The 6749-nt window shown below is 39.6% G+C and overlaps 1 long non-coding RNA gene across 2 annotated transcripts; it reads left to right on the top strand.

Moving 5' to 3' along the window:
* Nucleotides 1-4336: 4336 nt before the first annotated feature.
* On the top strand, nucleotides 4337-5015 carry LOC134943449 (uncharacterized). Of its 2 annotated transcripts, none has more exons than XR_010181545.1 (3): nucleotides 4337-4431; nucleotides 4525-4852; nucleotides 4960-5015. It is a non-coding gene; the product is annotated as an uncharacterized LOC134943449 (long non-coding RNA). The 2 variants fall into 2 exon arrangements; XR_010181544.1 differs by having other exon boundaries at nucleotides 4525-4617; nucleotides 4712-5012.
* Nucleotides 5016-6749: the final 1734 nt, after the last annotated feature.

Here is a 6749-nt window from a genome sequence, read left to right as displayed (position 1 = left end):
ACACTGCAGTGCCACTCCTAGATGGGCCCGGTGTTTGTGTCGGCCACTAGGGTCGCTTATCTTACTCACACAGCGACCTCGGTGCAAATTTTAGGACTAAAAATAATATTGTGAGGTGTGAGGTATTCAGAATAGACTGAAAATGAGTGTAAATTATGGTTTTTGAGGTTAATAATACTTTGGGATCAAAATGACCCCCAAATTCTATGATTTAAGCTGTTTTTTAGTGTTTTTTGAAAAAAACACCCGAATCCAAAACACACCCGAATCCGACAAAAAAAATTCGGTGAGGTTTTGCCAAAACGCGTTCGAACCCAAAACACGGCCGCGGAACCGAACCCAAAACCAAAACACAAAACCCGAAAAATTTCAGGCGCTCATCTCTAACACATAGTAATGCCCACGGTAGCAGGAAAGCTTATACATACAGTAATGCCCACGGTAGCAGTGCCGCTTATACACATAGTAATGCCCACAGTAGCTGTGCCGCTTATACACATAGTAATGCCCACGGTAGCAGTGCCGCTTATACACATAGTAATGCCCACGGTAGCAGTGCCACTTATTTACACAATAATGTCCACGGTATCAGTGGCTCTTATACACGTAATGATGCCCACTATAGCAGTACCACTTACACGCATGCACATGGTAGCAGTGCCCCTTGCACATATAATAACACCCACAGTATCAGTGCCCCCCCCCATCCAGATCACCATGTACCACTGGCACTGCAGCTCTAAGTCTTTAAAAAAAAATGTCCGGCAAGCTGCAGTGCCTGATAGTGGTGCATGGAGATCTGTCTGACTGCAGCAATCAAGGCAGGCTCCATGTCACCATTTTTCCCGGCGGCATTACAGTCTGGTAGTGGGCGGCCCGGGTGCGCAGTGCAGGCCGACGTCAGAGTAGACTTATACTCACCTCTCCTGCAGGACGCGCATCCACTGCGGCCGCAATGTCTCTCCTCCCTAGGTCCTGTCAGTCGGATGGAGCCTGATAGCAGCAGGTGGCTGCGGCGCACACCACGCTGGTTGAGTAAGTTAGCCGGCGGGTGACGAGCAGCGGGGGGCGGAGCCACATATGAGATGCTGCCCCGCACTGCAATTGGCCCACCGGGGCCCTCCCCGGTAGAAGCAAGGGCCAATCCGGGCCTGCATATGGCCTTCCTTAATGAAAGCATGTTTATATCTCCAGTGCCATCAGGGCAAAGCAATCAGGTCCTAATGGACGGCCCCTATCAAAATAAAATGGGGAAGAGGTAGTTGATATGTTGTACAAATCGTTATTTTTTCAATGTAACTGTGAATAATATTGTAATTGGTCTATAATTGTCAGTTACTTCTACATAGATTTCAAAACCAATTTATTGTACTTTTTGTATGAAGAACATAAAGCTGTCCTATTTTATATTAACACTAGAAACTAGGCTTTTCTTTGCATTTTAAAATGTAAGCATGTTACCCTTAGGCTATCTCAAACCCAGCGGTGTTCAAAATTTTATATAAACTGTTAAGTGTTAATGTTTCCGTTTTCAGAATATCTGTAATTATTACAATAGTTAATATTTAGTAACATATTTTGCTAAAATACTTTATTCCCAGCCTAGCACACAACAAATGAATGATGTTACATATATTCCCTATATTTACTCCTTGCTGGTCCTCAGAGAACATCATAAAACTAGTCAGCTGTGTCCTGGTGTGAATTTAGGGATATCCTGTCAAAATGTGTTTGCAATTAACCATCCAGTTCCCACACATGCAGGCTTTATGTGGGGAAAATAATACAGCTTAAGGGCTCTAATTACAGGCTGCTAGAATCAAGCAAGTCAAATAATGTCAAAAACAATTATTTTCCTTACTGCGAAATTTTGAAAATTCACCGGAGAAAATACAGATGTTAATTTTCGAGCGTCACACAACAACAGATAACAGTCTTACTTCTTTATTTTTATTCTGACTTGTTTGTCTACTAGTATAAATATATATACATCTATCTTTATAGCTATATCTATGCACCACTAGTATATATACTGTATATATATATATATATATATATATATACATACACTGTGTTTTTACATAGATAGATAGATATGCAATACAAATCTAATTTTTTTTTGCAGAGATTTCAATTTAAGTAATTTCTGTACCCATAAAGAGCTTTGTAAAAATAAATAATATATATTTTTTTAAATATGATGTTCCTGCCTGCTACACTCTGACTAAAGGAGCCTGGCCCCTTCATATAATATAGGGCCTAATTCAGACCTGGGGGTATATTTACTAATATTCATGTTTGTGCCGATTTGGAGGGAGTTTGATCTCAAATTTTATCGGATGTATTTTACTGCAACTTTTTGAATCCATCTACGGTAATTTACTAAGCTGCCGAGTTTTTCTCACCGATGTCAATGTACTTCGTATTGTCGGGCAGTGTTTTACGGGAGTGATTAGTAAAACACTGCCGGACATAACACAATGAAGCTCGGCTTGATCAGTGAGATCCGTGCAGGGTTTCGTTGTGATCAGTATTTAAAGTGTTAAATGTTTAAAGAAAATGCGTGGGGTCCCCCCTCCTATGTATAACCAGCCTCAGGATATTTGAGCCGGTCCCGGTTGTAAAAATACAGGGGATAAAATGCGTAGGGTTCCCCCATATTTATACAACCAGCACCGGGCTCTGCATCCGGTCCTGGATCAAAAAGACCCCTGGCCCTTAGGTGCCTGGAGGGGGGACCCCTTGATTTAAGGGGTCCCCACTCCCCCAGGGCACCCCGGCCAGGGGTGACTAGTTGGGTGGTAATGCCTTGGCCGCTGTGGCATTATCTCACTGGCTAGTGGAGCCCGGTGCTGGTTTAACAAATATGGGGGACCCCTACATCTTTTGTCCCCCGTATTTTTTGAACCAGGACCGGACGCAGAGCCCGGTGCTGGTTGTATAAATATGGGGGAACCCTACGCATTTTTCCCCCTGTATTTTTACAACCGGGACTGGCTCAAAGAGCCCGAGGCTGGTTATACATAGGAGGGGGGACCCCACACAATTTTTTTTTACATTTTTAAGGAAAGCAGACCCTTTCCCACAGATAAGCATGCACGCATCTCACTGATCCGTGCATGACTATCCAAGCTTGCCAGGAAAAAGCAGGTCTAATTTTTTGCAGCTTTTTTTTACGAAGTCTATGCTTTACCGGCAGTGTTTGGCTATTGTCGGCAGTGATTGTGAATACAAATTCTTAGTAAATTACCGTGTTGTATGAACAAACAGCTACGTTTGACCCATGGTCTATTCATTCGTATTTCTGATCTCTGCTGTGAAAAACATTACGAATAGCCCCAACACTGCCGAGATTTGTGCTTAGTAAATTCCCGTGTTGACACTTTGAAAAAAAAAAAACTTGGACCGAATCGGGACTTTAGTAAATAGACCCCCGGGATAACAGAAGGCATCTCACTTGTATGATCGCCTTTGCCGGATTGACAGGCAGAGGCGCTCACGGGGTGTGTCGATGGCATTGCGGCAGCATTTTCGGGTCGCGGTCCAGACAAACGTGTCCGGACCATTTGCAGGGCAGGCCACGGCAGCTGCATGACATTGCTGCAGCCCAAAACATGTCAGGTAGCCGCCTGCCTCCCTATCTAGGCTGCGTAGGCAGAGAGCTACTCGACAGGTGCTAAAGTATCGCTGCCGTGAGATACTTTTGCACATCAGCAGGTAAGGGGGGGGGGGGGGAGGGCCTGGCATGCAGGGCGAACTTGAGACTTGCCCTGTGCTGGGCGTCCCCGCCACATATCAAAGATTCTTATCGTACATGTGCGTTTTTTTGCACATCTACTATCAGGTCTGAATTAGGCCCAAAGTCTTGTGTGTAGGTGTATATATATATATATATATATATATATACACACACATATATTCACTGTCCTGCATTCTGCCACCAGAGAGAACTAAGCCCAACTTATTTGATTTGAAAGATATGGTTGACAGCGTTAAGATACATTATTTAACCCGTCTTGTTAATTATCATTAAGACATTGATACATTTTACTACTGATCGATACCCCTGATGAAGTCTTGTCCAAGACAAAATGCATAGGGTAAAGGTGTGCAATTGATTACTACTGGGGACATCACTATTACCTTCCAGGGTGAGTTAGAAGGTCTTTAACATTTTAACTCCAAGTCACCTTGGAGAGAGTATTATGTAAGGTCTTATCCTGGAATTCTTTGAAGCATTTTTTTTAAAGTATGTTTATTTTTATGTGTATATATAAGCTTTGGTATGTACACTCATATATGTGCTAGTGATCTTCTATGACTGACACACCTTACACTAAAAACTAAAATTGAATGCTTTCAGAATTTTACGTGAGTCAACATTGAAAAAAGAAATAATTTTCACCATAAGAGTAGAAGACCACATTTTAGGTATATCTATAATATAATCGGCTTGACCATGTAATAAATTGCATGGACAAATATTTTTATATAAATACCAATATTTGCATATTTCTTTGGCAGTCTGCAAAAACGCCAATATATGGTTGCTGACAGTCCCAATGGACTATGATTAAGATTTTTTAGACGGCCCTGGAGGAATTGATTAGTTATAAGGTATGTTATTTTTCCGTTTATTTTTTAGGATTAATTATGAGGTGGGAAACCATTAAAAATGGCCTCCATCTAATCTTCTTTCTCTTCCCATCAGGCAGTGTTTACAAAAACACTATTCTATAGATTTTATATATACATAAAGGATAACCACTTAAGCTCCAGTTAGAAGCACGAATATAGGAGCTGTACCCATTAAATTCTAATAAAGGAGAATTTGATTAATCCCTATTTAGAGGTATGTCTTAGTCACTATTTGTAACATCAAAATGGATATTAATAATAAAAATGTCCTAGTAGTTCCATCAAATAAACACATCTTAGAATGTGCTATTTATATTTTAGGTTACGATCTGCCATAAGAATTTATCAAGTGCAATTCATCCTTTTCCCTATATGTGGTAGGTATATATATACAAAAAATGTTTTACATACTTAAAATATATATGTGTCTATACATATATATACACATATATGTATATATAATTTCCCTATCTCATAATAGCAGTTTTTCTCAAATAGAACATTATCTTTTTCCCCAAACAAGTTACCCCTGATAAAACATACTTGCCTACCTGACCCTCTCCATGAGGGAGAAAATGCTCTGTTCCTGGACTTTCCTGGTAATGTATGATTGCCATCACCTGTGGTGAAACACCTTTCTTATCAATTAACTAGCTCCCCACAGGTGTTGGCAATCATACATTACCAGGAAAGTCCAGGAACAGAGCATTTTCTCCCTCATGGAGAGGGTCAGGTAGGCAAGTATGGTATAAAATGATCGTGATTTGTCAGGAATGGGCAAGTGTATACACAACAAGCCAAGCAGCACAACATTTGCAGATGAAGGGCCCATACCACTGAAGTTATCCCTACCTTTGGCACCATCAAATGGACTCACAAGAACACAGCAGCATATGAATACCAGCTACATTTAGGACTCAAATTACATATGAAGCACCATAATAGCAAACTGGATAATACTATATACTGATATTTAAATTAATTTCCCATGTACAGGATCTTCTACCATAGTACAGTACTAGTAAAAGAATTATAAACACAGATTGAACCATGAAAGATGGCCACTTACTGTATAATCACTATTTTTATAGGAATTTAGGGCTTGTATGGACTAATTAGCGTCTTTCTTAAACCAGCCTTGGTACAGATGTCTCCTATGTCATTTTACATGCCGCGTGTGTACGCAATGTGGCTGCAATTATTCGTGCCCGGGTGTTACACAGCCATGAGAGCGTGTGCACAATGCAATCCTTTTAATAGCGGTTGCGTATACAGTGCACCTTCACACATCACGCACACTGATTGCAAAAAACGTGTTGCGAATACCGTTGCCGTGGGTAAAATTACAAAGAACACATCTGTAAAATTACCTTCTGCTTATGCCTTTTTAAAAATGATTTATCATTATCCAAGCTAATATTATTTGAAAAATATTACAAATCTAAGGAAGCAATATTTTTCTCATTGTCATAACTTAAATAATACTTATATTAAAATTAAAAATAGATACTGTACTTGTGTCAATATAAAATAATAAACATAAAGAGAATTATATATTTGCAATGTCATAAACATTTTTTTTTTGCAAGACTTTCTATCCCTGAAGGTGTTAAGCCATTGAGAGCAATGCCCATATTAGTATTAAATATAAACTGTTTCCATATAACTTTAGCCAGAAGCAAAGGAGCCTGTAGAAGGACTTCGCTATAATGGAATCATTTAAAACCATGACCCAGTGCATGGTCTGAGGCAGCTGTACATTATTTTTAGCTCGGTCTTTTATCCATCACTCAAAACATGTTAATAGTGAATAGAAGGAATATAAAGATTTTTTAACTATTTTGTTCTATGTGATGAGATTAAAGAACGTTACCTAGGGGATAGAATATATATATAGTTGAATTATTAGAATATAATGAATTTTGCAGCTTGACAGCTCAATATATAGGAAACCAATATTAACGTTGAACCCCAAGAAACTCATGATAATGATCACACTGAATGCAAATAATTAACAATTTAAATAATACACGTTAAGCAAATGGAATTTCAGCATGATTAGAACACAGCAGAGCTATTTTGGCTGTACATTCAGGAGTCAGTATTTTTAA

This window comes from Pseudophryne corroboree, chromosome 7 (assembly GCF_028390025.1).
Source record: "Pseudophryne corroboree isolate aPseCor3 chromosome 7, aPseCor3.hap2, whole genome shotgun sequence".
In the NCBI taxonomy this organism is placed as follows: Eukaryota; Metazoa; Chordata; class Amphibia; order Anura; family Myobatrachidae; genus Pseudophryne; species Pseudophryne corroboree.
The sequence above is the reverse complement of the archived record's forward strand: the minus strand, read 5'-3'. Positions and strand labels throughout refer to the sequence as shown.